General features: G+C 34.7%; 1 protein-coding gene and 1 non-coding gene across 9 annotated transcripts in view; one reads left to right on the top strand and one right to left on the bottom strand.

Annotated features, from left to right (window-relative positions):
* Positions 1-18,844, bottom strand: part of Zbtb44 (zinc finger and BTB domain containing 44) — a 71,912-nt gene that overhangs the window by 42,994 nt on the left and 10,074 nt on the right. The window lies entirely within an intron of this gene.
* On the top strand, positions 4,017-4,123 carry LOC124085266 (U6 spliceosomal RNA). Its single transcript, XR_006849389.1, has one exon. It is a non-coding gene; the product is annotated as a U6 spliceosomal RNA (small nuclear RNA).

Here is an 18,844-nt window from a genome sequence, read left to right as displayed (position 1 = left end):
AAAAACAAGTATAAATCTAACAAAACACACATAGAACTTACATGCTAAAATATAAAACATGGATAAAAGAAATTAAGGAAGACCTACCTAAAAGGGAACCATTATATTCATGAATTGGAAAACTCAACATAGTAAAAGATGTCAAATTTGCTCAAATTTATCTACAGATTTAACATAATTACAATTAGAATTACAGCAGGACTTTTTTTGTAGCTATAGATGAGCTGATTCTAAAATTTACACAGAAAAGCAAAGACATTAGAATTGACAAAACAATTCTGAAGAAAGTTAGAGGAATCACATTAAAGAATTAATATAATTACTATACAGGAATCCAGACAGTGGTACTAGCAAAAGTACAGAGAGATAAATGAACAAGAGTCTAGAAATATACCCACACAAATACGGTTGACTGATTTTTGGTAAAGGAATTTTTGGTAAGCAATTCAATGGAAAAACAGTTATTTCAATTAGTTGTTGTAACAACTGGACATTCATATGCAAAAATAAAAAACAAACAAAAAATCCACAAAACAAACAAAATCCTTGATGGAAATCTCATACCTTATTCCAAGTTACAAGCTAAAGTATAAAACACAATAAGGGAGAAAATCTTTGTCTTAGGGTTACAGGTTTGGAACTATTAGCCATTAAACCAAAAGCACAAAAGCAAAAAGATAAAACTATATTCCATCAAAATTGCTATGTGAAAATCAAAGTTGCTGTGTGAAGAACATTATATTAAGAGAGCAAAGACAAGCTAAAGCCTGTGAGAAATTATTTGCAAATCACTCACCTGTCAAAGAACATGTATCAAGAATACAGGGTATAAAGAATTCTTAAAAATGAACCGATACAAAAACAACTCACCCAATTAGAGGTTAAATGGGAAAGCAGAGACTAGTTGTACTCATGCCTAGCTGTAATGAGGTACACCTATCCTGCTGATGTATATTAGAGAAGACTTGGGGGGAGCTGTGTTTATCCCTGCCCAGTCATAAGAAGGACCCTGAGACAAGTGAAGACTTGTGGGAAATGGTAAAACAAGGTGTTTCTACCTTTTGGGCCAGGGAGGTTCAGCAGAGGTCAAGTGGGGAACATAACCTCCTGACCCAACCCAGCAGTAACCAGGCACCCCCTTCACCTCGCTGCCAGTGTCAACAAATGCCATGTAAGGAACCTGGACTTTTACCCTGACTTGGCAGTAAAGAGACAGTGCCTCCCTTAATGGCATGGTGTCAGAGGATGCTGCTAAAAGATCTAGAGTCCCATAACCTAAACCCCAAAATGTCCAGGATAAAATTTTAAAAATCACTCTTCATACAAGAACCAAAAAAATTTGAACCTGAATAAGAAAAGACAATGTACAGATGATAACACTGAGATGACACAGATACCTCCATTATTTGGCAAAGATTTAAAAGCAGCCATCATAAAAATGCTTTAAGGAGCAATTATTAACATAACCAAAACATATTAAACAATAAAGAACAACAATGAAATACAGTAATTGCAATGAGCTATCACTTCATACCCACTGGGATAGTTAGGTGAAGCTAGAGAAACTGGAAGCTCATACAAGGCTGATGGGAATGTAAAGTGGTATAGCCATTTGGGAAAACAGCCTTGGAAGTTGCTCAGAGGTTATACATACAGTGACCTCACGGCCCACTGAGCAACTATTCCTAGATGTATGTCCAAAATAAGTGAAAATGTGTTCACATAGAAACATGCACATAAGTGTTCACAGCAGCACTGAAGAATGGACAAATAAAATGTGACTTTATCCAAACAATGAAGTATTATTTGGCAATAATAAAAATGAAGTAATGATATAAGCTACAACATGAATGAATCTAAAAATTATGATAACTGAAAAAGACAGTAATCAAGGAACATATGTTGTACAACTCCATTTATATGAATGCCCAGAATACAAAAGAGACAAAATACAGGGTAAAAAAAATTAGTGGTTGGCTAGAATTGGAGGGATGGAGGTATTAGAATATGATAGCTAAAGGGGGAGTCCACGGATTATTTTGGACTAATGAAAATGTTCAAAATTGACTGTAGTGATGGATGTACAACCCAATGAATATATTAAAAGTCACTGAATTGCACACTTTAAATGGGTGAATTTTATGTAAGCTTATATTAAAGTAAAAAAAAAATGTAACTGAAAATAAACCCAATAAATTCAACAGGCCAATGGAGAGGACAGGGGAAAAAAATCAGTGAACTTCAGAATAGCACAATAGAAACCATCAAATTTGAACAAGAAAGAAAACAGACTGAAAAAAGATGAAAAGAGCCTTGAGGGCCTGTGTTACACAGTATAAAAAAGAGAACTAACTTCCATATCCTTCCTAAAGGAGAGAGGGTGAGGCAGAAAAAGTCTCCCCAAAATATAATGACTGAAAACTTCTGAATTCTTGCAAAGAACATAAACCTTGAGATTCAAATGGCTCAGTGAAGCAAAACTGGATTAAAGAAGAAAAAATTCAGGCTGGGGTTGTGGCTCAGAGATAGAGCTCTCACCTAGTGTGCCTGACTGGGTTCAATTCTTAGCACCACATAAAAATAAAATAAATATATTGTGTCCATCTGTAATTAAAAAATAAATATTAAAAAATAAAAAAATTCATGCCCAAACACATCATATTCAAAGGTAACTATAGATGGCAGAAATAAGTGACACAATGTCTTCTTAAGTTCTTCAAGAAAAGACATGTTAACCCAGAATTCTATATCCAGCAAAATATTCATCACGAATAAAGAGAATATTAAGACATCTTCAGACAAAAAAAAAAAAAAAAGGAAAATTTGCTGGGCATGATGGTGGACCCCTTTAATCCCAGTGGTTTGGGAAGCTGACACAGGAGGATTGCACAGGTTCAAAGCTAGCCCCAGCAACTCAGCAAGGCCCTGGGTAATTTAGTGAGACCCTGTCTCAAAATAAAATATAAAAAAGGGGCTGGGGATGTAGGAGTGGTTAAGCACAACCGGGGTTCAATCCCTGGTACCAAAAAAAGAACAAACAAACAAACAAACAAACAAACAAAAACTGGAAAATTTGTTGAAAACAGGCTTTACCCTAAAAGAAGGGTTAAATAAGTTACTGAAATGGAAGGAAAAACAATGGAAAGAATAAAAAAAAAACAAGTGACAGTCTTCCATCTTGAGTTTCCTAACTTACTTTTGACATAATTAAAGCAAAAATTCTCATTTTTCACATGATTCTCAAAGTATATACAGAAATATTTCAGACAATCATAAACAAGGGAAGTGGTAAAGAAATTTGAAAGGGAGGAAAGATTTCTATTCCAAAAACTTAAAATGTTTTAGACTGTGACAAGTTACTTCAGAATAAATGAATACCTAGAGCAAATTCAGAATAACCTATACAAAAATTTACACTCAAAACACTATGGATAAATACAAAATTTAAAAAAAGGTACAAGTAACACAAAAGGAAGAAAAAATACAGAAAGAACAGAGGGAACAAACAGATCACGGCAGACCAAAATCTTCACGTATCAATGACACTAAATCTAAGTAGTCCAGGTAAAAGACAGACTGGCCAAAAGAGTCTATAGAGGCACACTATGGTTTCTTCCACAGATTTTAAATTCCCTACTTAATTAATGAAAACAAGGTTTATTTGCAAATTTGAAGAATCTCTAGGTAGAGAAATTTTGGGAAAGCCATATAGTCCCTTTGCCTTCTAACATTTAAATCATTAGAATGAAGTTATCCCAAACAAAATTCTGGCATTTCACCACATTTTCAACTACTTTATGTTTATTTGTAAACATAAATCAATGATATGCTATCCATAAAAAACTTACTTAAACATGATAGAGATAGACTGAAAGTAAAAGGGGTTTGAGGTTGTCGCTCAGCAGTAGAGTGCTCACCTAGCACCTGTGAGGCACTGGGTTTGATCCTCAGCACCACATAAAAATAAATAATATAAAAGTATTGTGTCCAACTACAACTAAAAAAAAAAAAAATTAGTGCTCGCTTCGGCAGCACATATACTAAAATTGGAACGATACAGAGAAGATTAACGTGGCCCCTGCGCAAGGATGACACGCAAATTCGTGAAGTGTTCCATATTTTTAAAAGCAAGGAAGAAAAGGAGAACAAACAATGCAGGACAGCCTAATTATTCAGGAGAACCTAGAGGCATCAGAAAAATGGCCAAATAAAGAACTCAAGGAATACCTTAGACAGATGGAATGGAACCTTAAAGAGGATATGAAACAGCAAATTCAAACAATGAAAGAACACATTGAAAATGAATTACATAAACAGATAAAAGAAGCAAATAAGCATCTTTATCAGGAGATAGAGATTATAAAAAAAATCAAACAATAATTCTAGAAATGCGGGAAACTATAAACCAAATTAAAAACTCAAATGAGAGTATCACTAACAGAGTGGAGCAAGTAGAAGCCAGAACGTCAGATAATGAAGACAAAATATATCATCTTGAAAAGAGTCTAGCCAACTCAGAAAGGCTGGTAAAAAATCACGAAAAAAACATCCAAGAGATATGGGATAACATAAAAAAACAAACTTAAGAGTCATTGGGATAGAGGAAGGTATAGAGGTTCAAACCAAGGGAATGAGCAATCTCCTGAATGAAATAATTATAGAAAACTTTCCAGAAATAAAAAAGGAAACGGATATACAAATTGTAGATGCATACAGGACACCGAGCATACAAAATCACAGTAGACCAACGCCAAGACACATTGTTATGAAGACATCCAATATACAGAACAAAGAGAAAATATTAAAAGCTACAAGAGAAAGGAGGCAGATTACATTCAGGGGTAAACCAAAAAGGTTAACTACGTAACTATGGATTTTTCATCACAGACGCTGAAAGCGAGAAGATCCTGGAACAACGTATTTCAAACACTGAAAGACAATGGATGCCAACCAAGAATTTTGTATCCAGCAAAATTAAGCTTCAGGTATGACAACGAAATAAAAATCTTTCATGATAAACAAAAGTTAAAAGAATTTGCAGCCAGAAAACCAGCATTGCAAAGCATCTTGAGCAAAACACTGCACGAGGAACAAATGAAAAACAATAACCAAAACCAACAGTGGGAAGTACCTCAGTAAAGACAGAGGGCGGGGGGAAAGCTAATCATGGAGAAACAAACTAAATAAAAAAAAAAGATAAATAATCAAACATGGCTGGAAGTACAAACCATATATCAATAGTAACTCTAAACGTTAATGGCTTAAACTCTCCAATAAAGCGACATAGGCTGGTAACATGGATTAAAAAAACAAATCCAACAATATGCTGCCTCTAGGAGACACATCTGATTGGAAAAGACATACACAGGCTGAAGGTGAAAGGTTGGGAAAAAATATACCACGCACACCGTCCTCGTAAGCAAGCAGGGGTGGCCATCCTCATATCGAATAAAATCGACTTCAAGACTAAGTTAATCAAAAGGGATAAGGAAGGACATTATATACTGTTAAAAGGAACCATTTACCAACAAGACATAACAATTATCAATATTTATGCACCAAATAATGGTGCTGCGACGTTCATAAAACAAACTCTCCTCAAGTTCAAGAATGATCATTGGGTTACAGAAGACATAAAGGAGGAAATCAAAAAATTCTTAGAGATAAATGAAAATACAGACACAACATATCGGAATCTATGGGACACAATGAAAGCAGTTTTAAGAGGGAAATTCATCGCCTGGAGGTCATTCCTCAAAAAAAGAAAAAAACCAACAAATAAATGAGCTCACACTTCATCTCAAAGCCCTAGAAAAGGAAGAGCAAAACAACAGCAAATGTAGCAGAAGGCAAGAAATAATTAAAATCAGAGCGGAAATCAACGAAATTGAAACAAAAGAAACTATTGAAAAAATTGACAAAACTAAAAGTTGGTTCTTCCAAAAAATAAATAAGATCGACAGACCCTTAGCCATGCTAACGAAGAGAAGAAGAGAGAGAACTCAAATTACTAACATACGGGATGAAAAAGGCAATATCACAACAGATACTACAGAAATACAGAAGATAATTAGGAATTATTTTGAAAACCTATATTCCAATAAAATAGAAGATATTGAAGACATCGATAAATTTCTTAAGTCATATGATTTGCCCAGACTGAGTCAGGAGGATACCCACAATTTGAACAGACCAATATCAATGGATGAAATAGAAGAAGCAATCAAAAGACTACCAACCAAGAAAAGCCCAGGACAGGATGGGTATACAGCGGAGTTTTACAAAACCTTTAAAGAAGAATTAATACCAATACTTTTCAAGTTATTTCAGGAAATAGAAAAAGAGGGAGCTCTTCCAAATTCATTCTATGAGGCCAACATTACCCTGATTCCGAAACCAGACAAAGACACCTCAAAGAAAGAAAACTACAGACCAGTATCTCTAATGAACCTAGATGCAAAAATCCTCAATAAAATTCTGGCGAATCAGATACAAAAACACATCAAAAAAATTGTGCATCATGATCAAGTAGGATTCATCCCTGGGATGCAAGGGTGGTTCAATATATGGAAATCAATAAATGTTATTCACCACATCAATAGACTCAAAGATAAGAACCATATGATCATCTGGATAGACGCAGAAAAAGCATTCGACAAAGTACAGCATCCTTTTATGTTCAAAACGTTAGAAAAACTAGGGATAACAGGAACTTACCTCAACATTGTAAAAGCTATCTATGCTAAGCCTCAGGCTAGCATCATTCTGAATGGAGAAAAATTGAAGGCATTCCCTCTAAAATCTGGAACAAGACAGGGATGCCCTCTTTCACCACTTCTATTCAATATAGTTCTCGAAACACTGGCCAGAGCAATTAGACAGACAAAAGAAATTAAAGGCATAAAAATAGGAAAAGAAGAACTTAAATTATCACTATTTGCGATGACATGATTCTATACCTAGAAGACCCAAAAGGGTCTACAAAAAAACTACTAGAACTAATAAATGAATTCAGCAAAGTGGCAGGATATAAAATCAACACGCATAAATCAAAGGCATTTCTGTATATCAGTGACAAAACTTCTGAAACGGAAATGAGGAAAAACACCCCATTCACAATATCCTCAAAAAAATAAAATAAAATACTTGGGAATCAACCTAACAAAAGACGTGAAAGATTTATACAATGAAAACTACAGAACCCTAAAGAGAGAAATAGAAGAAGATCTTAGAAGATGGAAAAATATACCCTGTTCATGGATAGGCAGAACTAACATCATCAAAATGGCGATATTACCAAAATTTCTCTATAGGTTTAATGCAATGCCAATCAAAATCCCAATGGCATTTCTTGTAGAAATAGATAAAGCAATCATGAAATTCATATGGAAAAATAAAAGACCCAGAATAGCAAAAGCAACTCTAAGCAAGAAGTGTGAATCAGGCGGCATAGCGATACCAAATTTCAAACTATACTACAGAGCAATAGTAACAAAAACAGCATGGTACTGGTACCAAAACAGGCGGGTGGACCAATGGTACAGAATAGAGGACACAGAGACTAATCCACAAAGTTACAACTATCTTATATTTGATAAAGGGGCCAAAAGCATGCAATGGAGGAAGGATAGCATCTTCAACAAATGGTGCTGGGAAAACTGGAATTCCATATGCAACAAAATGAAACTGAATCCCCTTCTCTCGCCATGCACAAGAGTTTACTCAAAATGGATCAAGGAGCTTGATATCAAATCAGAGACACGCCGTCTGATAGAAGAAAAAGTTGGCTCAAATCTACATACTGTGGGGCAGGCTCCAAATTCCTCAATAGGACACCCATAGCACAAGAGTTAATAACAAGAATCAACAAATGGGACTTACTCAAACTAAAAAGTTTTTTTTCAGCAAGAGAAACAATAAGAGAGGTAAATAGGGAGCCTACATCATGGGAACAAATTTTTACTCCTCACACTTCAGATAGAGCCCTAATATCCAGAGTATACAAAGAACTCAAAAAATTAAATAAGATAACAAATAACCCAATCAACAAATGGGCCAAGGACCTGAACAGACACTTCTCAGAGGAGGACATACAGTCAATCAACAAGTACATGAAAAAATGCTCACCATCTCTAGCAGTCAGAGAAATGCAAATCAAAACCACCCTAAGATACCATCTCACTCCAGTAAGATTGGCAGCCATTATGAAGTCAAACAAGTGCTGGCGAGGATGTGGGGAAAAGTGTACTCTTCTACATTGCTGGTGGGACTGCAAATTGGTGCGGCCAATTTGGAAAGCAGTATGGAGATTCCTGGGAAAGCTGGGAATGGAACCACCATTTGACCCAGCTATTGCCCTCCTCGGACTATTCCCTGAAGACCTTAAAAGAGCGTACTACAGGGACACTGCCACATCGATGTTCATAGCAGACAATTCACAACAGCTAGACTGTGGAACCGACCCAGATGCCCTTCAATAGATGAATGGATAAAAAAATGTGGCATTTATACACGATGGAGTATTACACAGCATTAAAAAATGACAAAATCATGGAATTTGCAGGGAAATGGATGGCATTAGAGCAGATTATGCTAAGTGAAGCTAACCAATCCCTAAAAAACAAATGCCAAATGTCTTCTTTGATATAATGAGAGCAACTAAGAACAGAGCAGGGAGGAAGAGCCGGAGGAAAAGATTAACATTAAACAGAGACATGAGGTGGGAGGGAAAGGGAGAAAAAAGGGAAATTGCATGGAAATGGAAGGATACCCTCATTGTTATACAAAATTACATATAAGAGGTTGTGAGGGGAATGGGAAAAAAAAAACAAGGAGAGAAATTAATTACAGTACATGGGGTAGAGACAGAAGATGGGAGGGGAGGGGAGGGGGGATAGTAGGGGATAGGAAAGGTAGCAGAATACAACAGTTACTAATAGGGCATTATGTAAAAATGTGGATGTGTAACCAATGTGATTCTGCAATCTGTATTTGGGGTAAAATTGGGAGTTCATAACCCACTTGAATCTAATGTATGAAATATGATATGTCAAGAGCTTTGTAATGTTTTGAACAACCAATAAAAAAAATAAAAAATAAAAAAAAATTTAAAGAAAAAGTAAGTAAAAGGATGAAGAAAATATAGAACTGTGCTGTTTAATGTAGTTGCTACTAGCCATACATGGTTAGTTAAAATCAAATAAAACTGAAAATTCAGTTCTTCAGTTGTACTTGCCAAATTTCCAGTGGAATATTAAATGCAATTTTAAGGGCTAAAGAAATACCTCAGTAATACAGCTCTTGCCTATCATGCATAAGGCCCTGGGTTTGATCCCCAGTTTCACAAAGATGGGGAAAAGGCTTTTTATTGTATTGATGATATGCCCTTATTATCACTATTTTAAAAATAATGTTCTTCAAAAACACTATACAAACCAAAAAGCTGACATCACCTAAATCACTTAATACACAGCAGTTACTTAGGTTTTTATTGTGGCAAAATACACATAAAAATTTTAAGTCTACACTTCAGTGACATTCAGTACATTCACACTGTTAGGAAACCATTATCACTATCTATCTCCAGAAGGTTTTCAACATTCCATACTTAAACTCAGTACTCTTGAAGCATTCCTCCTTCTCCCCAGTGTTTAGTAAGCACGGTCCTACTTTGTATAAATTTTACAACACTAGATACCTTACCTAAGTGGAATCTGCAATATTGATCCTTTTGTTTGGCATATTCTACTTAGCATAATTTGGGGGAGGGGGATGGGGAATGAATTCAGAGGGACTCAACCACTGAGCCACATCCCCAGTCCTTTTTTGTATTTTATTTAGAGAGTTGCTTAGCACCTTGCTTTTGCTGAGGGTGGCTTTGAACTCTCCTTCCTCCTGCAAAAGCTTCCTGAGCTGCTGGGATTACAGGTAGGTGCCACTACGCCCAGCTATCATCATGTTCTTAAGATTGCTCTATATTGTAGTGTCTGTCAATTTCCTTTCTTTCTAAAAATTAAATAATGGGCTGGTGCTGTAGCTTAGTGGTAGAGCACTTGCCTAGCATAAGGCAAGTGAGGCCCTGGGTCTGATACTCAGCACAAAAATAAATAAATAAACAAATAAATAAATAGAATAAAGGTACTGTGAAAAAAATTCTAAGAAAAAAATTAAATAACATTACAATGCATGTATATATCACATTTTGTTTATCCACTCATCTCTTGATATACACCTGGGTTTCTCCCACAGATTTTAAATCCCTTACTTAACTAATCAAAATAAAGTTTATTTACAAATTCAAAGAATCTCTAGGTAGAGGAATTTTGCAAAGGCCACTAGTCTCACAGCTCTCTAATACTTAAATTATCTGATTGAATTGCATAAAATTTTGGCATTTTACTGTATCTTCACTGTTTTTTTTTTAATTTTTTTTTAGTTGTTGATAGACCTTTATTTTATTCACTTATTTATATTCGGTGCTGAAAACTGAACCCAGTGCCTCACACATGCTAGGCAAGCACTCTACCACTGAGCCACAACCCCAACCCTCTTCACTGCTTTTAACTGTTCACATTGTATTTTATTTAGAAAACATTGGCAACTTTTCCAAGTTGCCAATCTCATTTGTATTTTAATTAATTTCAATATATTCATGTATGTGATATACCTCCACAGGCAAGAAAAAAATTTTAAAATACTATGATAAAATATAAATATATAACAAAACTTGTCATTCTAATCATTTCTAAGGGTACAGTTAAGTGACATAACTACATCTGCACTGTTGTGCAACCAGTACCTACTTCCAAAACTTTCTCATCAGCAAGGCCAGACTTTATCAAAACTCCAAAGAATATCAGGGAAGCAAATAACATCACAGACTTCACTGGCATAGCTGTTCTAGAATTATATAAAAATTTTTTATTTTAATATAATGAAAATAATTCAATCTCATTTTTAAAAATTTGAGATTTGACAGCGAGAATGACTCTTGATTTTTTTCTAGTTCTCTACTCTGCAGATATTATTAAAAAGGCAAGCAAATATGTAGGTAAAATTTTCAAAAATTCAAGGAATTTATAGTACCACACTGTATGTGATATACTGCAAACTTTTTCATTCTTGCTTAGTCAATACGAATATGTAGCTTTTATACTTTGCTTATTCATCCTTGTTAAAAATTTATTGATGCATAGGGCAGGAAAGGTAGCTGAGAGGTAGAGTGCTTGCCTAGGCCCAAGGCCCATGGCAAAAAAAACAAAACAAAAACCAGGGGCAAAATAAAATTGAATTGTAAAAATCACAAACATAATAATAATTCATAATTGCCACAATTATTAACGGTATTATACATTAGTAATGGTTCTTAAAATAGGGTGTGAAACTTAAGCAACTGAATACCAAATTCCTAAAGTTCTCATTAACCACAAAGACATAAAAATCACAAAATCTCTTGTAAGATCTGCTTCTTTGGGGACTCTGTAAGCAGTCATCAATAGGACTTTAACAATGTCAAAAACATTGAGACTTGATAAATCATTATACATTAATTAGAAGAATTAGTTTTTTTTTCTATATTATCCAATTTAGATAGTTCTGGAAATCATTAGTATTTACTGCTACAGACAACTACGGAAAAACATTTTGATTTGATATAGTCAAAATAATATTAAGTTTCTCTTGACCAACCATGTCAGATTGTAGGGTATGACTGACACTGATAGTTTTTATTGTCATACATACTACAGACATTACAATTCATGGCTTGAATGTTATTTTAGAAGCTAAAAAGGTAAAAGATAGAGAAACTGAAAAGAGGTAATATTTTCCCCCACTCAGATGGGTGAAAAAAAGCACACTCAAATAGAAGGAAGAAATTTGAATTTCAGAGTTGAAACAGACATTGGACTATTATTTTATAGTTTGGGAAAACAAGTTTAGTTCAGCAAATATTTATCAACTGCCAAATACTTGTGCTAAAGCCCAGAAAGGTTAATCAAGTCAGTAATTTAGCAGAGCTCAGAGTGGAGCTCAGATTACTTGTTCTTGATTTCTACCAAAAAAAAAAAAACACAACAACAACAAAACAGGACTTGAAACCAGTCTTTGTAAATTATAAATACTCTTTCCATTGACTTGATAATAGTGTAAAAATAATTGTTTCCTCTAGGGAACAACTGTTATTATTAGAATAAAAATCTTATTACTTCTCGAACTTAGTCAATATGGCCAAACCTGTGTATCAACTATCCTAAATAAGAGACAAACTGCTTTCGTACAATTAAAGAAAATTGCTTTGAGAAGTTAGACTTATTAAATACCTTTCTAAATTATCAAAGTGACAGAAAGGCAAATTCTATAACAAAATTATGTTTTACAAAAATGAAAGAAATTAACCATTAGGTCAGAACTGGTATGTGTTTATGGTGCTGGAGATGAAACCCTGGGTCTTGTGAATTTTGAACAAGTGCTCTAATACTGAACTACATCCTGAGCCCTGGACCAGAATTTTATTATTTTTTGGTACCAGGAATTTAACCCAGGTGCACTTAACCAATAAACCATATTCGCAGTCCCCTAGTTTGTGACAGGGTCTTGCTAAGTTAAGGCTGGCTTTGAACTCGCCATCCTCTTGTCTGAGTTTCCAGAGTCGCTGGGGTTACAGGCATGTGGCACTGTGCCCGGCTAGACCAGAATCTTAAAAGCTGTCTTAGATGTAGTACTTGCTACCCAACAACTTAAAAAGAAATAAGTGACTGAAAATGCCAGACATTAGCACATTGATTATCTGATGGTCTCAGAAAAATACTTAAAGGTTACTCTTCCATCTGTAAATATATACTTAAAAAAACCCCTAAAATACAACTCTTTGAAAACATCTATTAATTAGAATTTTCTTTTTTCTTTTAAATAGAGTCTTACTATGTTCCCCAGGCTAGCCATGAATTCTCCTGGGCTCCAAAGGATCCTCCTGCCTCAGCCTCTGAATATCTAGTACGCCAACTTACCCAGTTTAATTTGAATTTTCTTAGAAACTTACTACCCCAAATCTTCCCAATAAACCATATAAACCTTACATCATAACTACTACTCAATTCCCATTAAGGTTTCTAATCCTAGATCTGCCATAGACATTCCTGGTATCTCTGTTCCTTTGAAACACATAAGATTGCTATAAGAATAAAAACACTGAGACTTGATAAATCATTATGCATTAATTAGAAGAATTAGTTTTTTTCCATATGATCCAAAATGCAATAGATTCCTTCACCTCATGTATAGTCACATTTCACATTTAATTCAATTATCAATGTATTAATGTTGCCTGAAGACAAGAGTGTATACCAGGAAGAGTGATAGCTTTGTAATTCAGACAGATCTATATCTTAATCACTGCTGTATCACTGAGGTAGTTGGATGACCTTAGAAAAGTTCCATGAGCTTTTTGAGGCTTGCTTTAGGAATTAAATAAGTATATGTAAAGTGTCCATTGATTGGCACACAGTATATATGCACAAGATATGATAGCAAGAAACAGAGGAGTTAACATCATGGACAGAAAGCTATTAGTGACTGAATTAATCTCAAATCTCCAACTTTCTTTCTGAACTTCAGTTCTGGGCTTCTAATGATCTTGCTAGATTCCCTTTGACTGTGCATGCCATGTTGCAAATTTGACATCTGAAACTGAACTTGCTTTTTCTCCTTCAGCTAATATTCCACTGCAAAATTTCTTATTTTTTTAATGATTTATACCTTCAATTGCTCAGTCACCCATTGCTTAAAATCTCATATAGTAGAGTAGTCCCCTCTTCTCTGACAATACCTTTTCCAAGACCCCCTTTGGCTGTCTGAAATCAGATGTAGTATTGAACCTTACATATGTTATGTTTTTTCCTATATGTAACATACACATGATAAAGTTTAGTATTCATTTTTTTATTCACCAGCTTTATCTTCCATCAAAACCTTGAAAGGTACCCTTCACAGAAAAATTCAGGAGAACTATAGATTGTCTCCAAATTATGTTTACTGATAAATCAAAGTCATCTTCCAAAGCCCACTAGCCAGAGATAACATAATCTTGTATAATCATAAGTCTTGGCTCTCTTGTCTTGATTGGTGTGTTCTCTCTATGCGTAAGTTTTGAGGTGCATATTATTAAGTGCAGCATGTTAGGTGAGTACAAAAACAGTAAGAATGCTGAAAGTGCTAATGAACAGAGATATGTGATAATAGTGAAAATAAAATGCAAAGATTAACACATTAGTAAAGACAAACATTAATACAGAGAAAACAAAGCATGCTGCCCTGTGATTGGGGTAAATACTCAGTATAAATGACCAAAGTACCCACAACTAATCTTGCAATATATGAAGATTCTAAACCTACAATAATTGATGATGATCTGCAAAAGACAAGAAAAAAAAAGACTGAAGAAATGGAAAAACTATGGAGTATGTGGTTAGAATGGTATCCATCCTGCACAGCAGATTTCACTTTTAGTCTCAGAACCCCTTTACACTGTTAAAATGTACCGAGAATCCCAAAGAACTTATTTATGTGCGCTATATACATTTACTGTTTAAAATTAGAAATTAAAAAAATTGATTCATTGAAAAATAATAAATCTGTTAATACAACAGTTTTCAAAAACCTATATTTTTTCAGACTCAAAAAGACTAGAATGGGCTGGAATTGTGGCTCATTGGTAGAGCACTTGCCTTGCATGTGTGAGGCCCCAAGTTCTATCCTCAGCACCATGTATAAATAAATAAATAAAAATAAAAGATCCATTGACAACTAAAAAATATTTTTAAAAAAGCAAGAAAAACTGCAAATCTCTTGGAATTCTAGTTTATTGGAAATTAGCAAATTCTCACATCTGCATTTGCATTCAGTCTGTTGTGATAGCATGTTTCAAGTGCCTCTGAAAAACTTCATCATATATATCTCAGAGAATCTGAAAGAAACAGCAAATATCTTAAAATATTGTTATGAAATTGTTTTGACCTCTGAAAAGTTCTGGGATCCCAAGAGAGTTACCAGACCACAATAACCACTGCTTTAGGGTCACAAAATCGTGTGATAGTGAAAGTACTCAGTAGGGCCTGTTCTGTCATTTATCACTTAAGATAGTCATAAAAAATAGATGTTGGATTTGTGTATGGGATAAGATACATATCTCAACAGATTTTCATTGTCGATATAAAAGATTTGCTTTAGATAAAAGACAGTGATCAAGAAAATTTTTTTGACCAAGAAAAATATAACCTGCTAGGGATCTTATTGCCACTCCTCCACCCTTCCAAAACAGCCACAAACAAGCTAGCTATGTGTTGTTTTCATCTCTGGAATTAAGGCCTATAATTCAGAATTGTGGGGACCATCTTGTAACCATGGGAAGGCTATAATCTAAGGATGGCAAAGAAAAAGTTGAGAATTGACTTTGATGATGCCATTAAAGTGCCAAATTAACTAACTCTGAAGTTGCCCTACCCTAGCAGTTCGTTTGGTGTATGAAATAATGTCTTTAATGTTTAAGCCACTTGACTCAAGGTTTTCTGATATATAAAATGTCACTCCTCATTCAGATATCCCATAGGTACTTCAACAGGTCCAAATGAATTCATCATCATGTCTCACAAATGTACTCTTTTTTTGAAGTTCTCTGGTCAATGACAGTACCAACTCTAAAAAGAAAAAAGTACAATCACAAATATCCTTAAGAGGAGGCGGCAGAGGGATAGTTGAAACAGAGAAGATGATATAAAAAGGAGAGGTCAAGGGGGTTATGGCAGTGTGCAGAAACTGGAGTGATGAATGATATGGCTATAAGATGAATGCCTGTAGCTGGAAGAAGTAGGAATGGTTTCTGCCTTAGAGCCTTTGGAGGAAATGGATACCTGTCAACATCGTGATTTCAACCCAGAGATACTGATTTAGAATTTCTGGCTTCCAAAAGTCCGAGAAAATAAATTTGTTGCTTTAAGTCATCCAGTTTGTGATAATCATGAAACTAATACAACTTTTTCCTTTTCTTCCCAATATGGACCCAATCACTAAAACCTATCTCAAATCCACCCTCCCCTTCCTTTCTCTAGTGCCCCTGTGCTAGACTACTTAAACAGCATCCTGATTGGACTGCTTACCTTTAGTTTTACCATAGGGAATTAACCCTCCAACATTATTTAGATAGTCTCTAAAATGCAATATCTCAATCCAGATATTTATTAGTTTATGCCCTGGTTACCACGCAGACTTTGTTACATTTCGGCACTTTCATGATGTCACATTTCATATATTTCATAATATTCCATAATGCTGTTATTTAATATTGATTTCAACATACAAAATCCTTGAGATAAGCCTATTATCTCCCACTATACTAATGAGGAAATTAAGCCTCAGAGAAGAAGTGATTTGTCAAAGGTTACAAGGCTCCTAACAACAATGTATCTGTGGCTAAGCTTTCTCACTTTTTATCTTCTCCCTGCTCTATTACACTTTTAGATGCTTTAGGCTCTCTCTCCCCCTCCCTCCCTTATTCTCCAATATAAACTCTTTGCTTTAAATTGGCTTTGACTCATCATTCTCTCAATATACTATTATCCACTTCCTCACCTCTGGAATTCTTTCCTTATTACTCTCAACAGGTTAAATTCTACTCTATTTTGTTATTTTTCAACATGAGATATCACCAATGCTTTCCATTTGTTATATTCCTTTCAGATTAAAATGTATTTTCAAATGTATTTTCTTTGGATCTTAAAAGTCTTATGAAATACATTAAAAAAACTAAAGATCAGAGAAAAGAAGCGGCCTAATAGGTACTCAAACTCAGACTTCTGTAATTAAACGCTGGCTTAATATTACTGCTATACCACATTGCCTTTTCCTCTGTGGAACTCCTGTAGTAGTTCTGTCAGTATCATTTGACATACTACCAATTTAAGTTTACTGGAGTACTTGCCCTGTCTCTCCAAGGATAATTCCAACATATTTATGAAATCAACCATACCTGGGTTCCCAGCATATATTCTTTAAAAAGGTCAGGACATATACATCGTCACCATAGGGAACATTTCTGTGATCCCTATAAGTTTCTTTGTGCTTCTTTGCAATGTCTCCTTTTTGCTCCTCCTCAGAAATCATCAATTTGCTTGTCATTTTGGATTAGCTGGAATTCCCTCCCTCCATCTCTTCCTTTGGCAGCACTGGGGAGGCACTCTGCCACTGAGTTAACATCCCAAGCCATTCCTGGTTTTTTTTTTTTTTTCTTAATTTTAAGACAGGGTGGGTCTTTCTAAATTGCCAATCTCCTGCCTCAGACTTCCAAGTAGCAGATTACAGTACTGCATTGGTCTAGAACTTTATATACATGGAATCATGCAATACTCATACTTCTTTCACTTGATATTACTATGAGATTCATCCATTTTGCCAACAACATGGGCTGAAGAATTTTTTTTGTTCCTTTCTACTTCTGAGGACTGTTTCACTGAATGGATGTATCACAATCTGTTTGTCATTTAACTGTTGACAGACTGTTGTTTCCAGTTTGGGCTACTGCAAATAAAGCTGCTATGAACATTTGTGTATAGGCCCTTGTGAAGACAAACCAGCAGAGGTTCTTAATCATTTGTTTCTAAATCATTTACATGTGTTACTTACCAATAACATTACTTATTACGGCGCAGTGATTCTAAAAAATAATCACTACTCTATCCTCAGTATAATATTTCTGTGTAATAGGTGATCAATGATTTGTTTGCAGATCTTGCTCTCCTCAAAACCCACATTCAACCTGAGGGGAGAGGCTGGGTCCTGCCTGTATTTTGTAACTTTCTACAACAGAGTGGATATTTGTAAAATGCTCAAAAAAGTGTTTGTGGTTTATGGGGCTTACTTTTTTAATGGAGCTTATATTTATTGGAATATAAATATTCCAAAAATAAACACATATTACTTCGTGTTTAATCACATTAATAAACTGAAGTTAAAACTTCATGTTAAAATCCAGGGAAGATGTTATGTAAGTGCATCGAAACCAGCAAATGTTAACTCAATCATACTTTAATTTTCCAGAAAATCAAAATAAGATGTTTCTACTTTTTTCTTTACAATCAAGTTTTATTCTTTACAAATATAGCTGTACTTTATATTTTAAGTTTTGTTCTAATATGTACCCTGTTTTCAATCTAAGTTAAAAAACAAACAAATAAACAAACAAAGAAACAAACAAAATGGCTCTTTTTCTGTGAAAGAACCACTTTTCAGAATGGATTCACATGAGAACTCATATTTGAGAACATGCCTTTTCTTTATCTAAACATAAATAAAAGTTTAGATCCCAACAGACTGTTTATATCCCAACAGTCTTCCTGAAGTGTTTAAGTTTTCAGGGAGAATTAAGTGGAAAACTTTACCAGAGTTTTAAAGTATCACTTTAGCCACTTTTACTCCTTGTTTTGAGTGCTAGAGATCAAATCTCATGCATGCTAAGCAAACACTATAACATTAAGCTACATTCCCAGCCATAACTAGCCAGTTTTCAATCAAATATTTTAATCTTTTCCCTAATTAAATAAGTTCAGAGCTTTGAGAGAGATTAAGACTTACCTAGAGTTAATAAATTAAATCATCAACATTAGACTAACAGAATTTCCTTTTATTGCATTCCTTAAAAAATAACTAGGTCCAGTGGCACATTCCTGTAATCCCAGCAACTCAGGAGGCTGAGGCAGGAGGATTACAAGTTCAAAACTAACCTCAGCAATTTAGTGAGGTCCTAACGACTTAGCAAAATCATGTCTTAAAAAATATATATACACACACACACACA

This window comes from Marmota monax, unplaced genomic scaffold (genome assembly GCF_021218885.2).
Source record: "Marmota monax isolate L192 unplaced genomic scaffold, Marmota_monax_Labrador192_F-V1.1 WCK01_AAM20220418_F8-fsc00062, whole genome shotgun sequence".
Lineage (NCBI taxonomy): Eukaryota > Metazoa > Chordata > Mammalia > Rodentia > Sciuridae > Marmota > Marmota monax.
The sequence above is the reverse complement of the archived record's forward strand: the minus strand, read 5'-3'. Positions and strand labels throughout refer to the sequence as shown.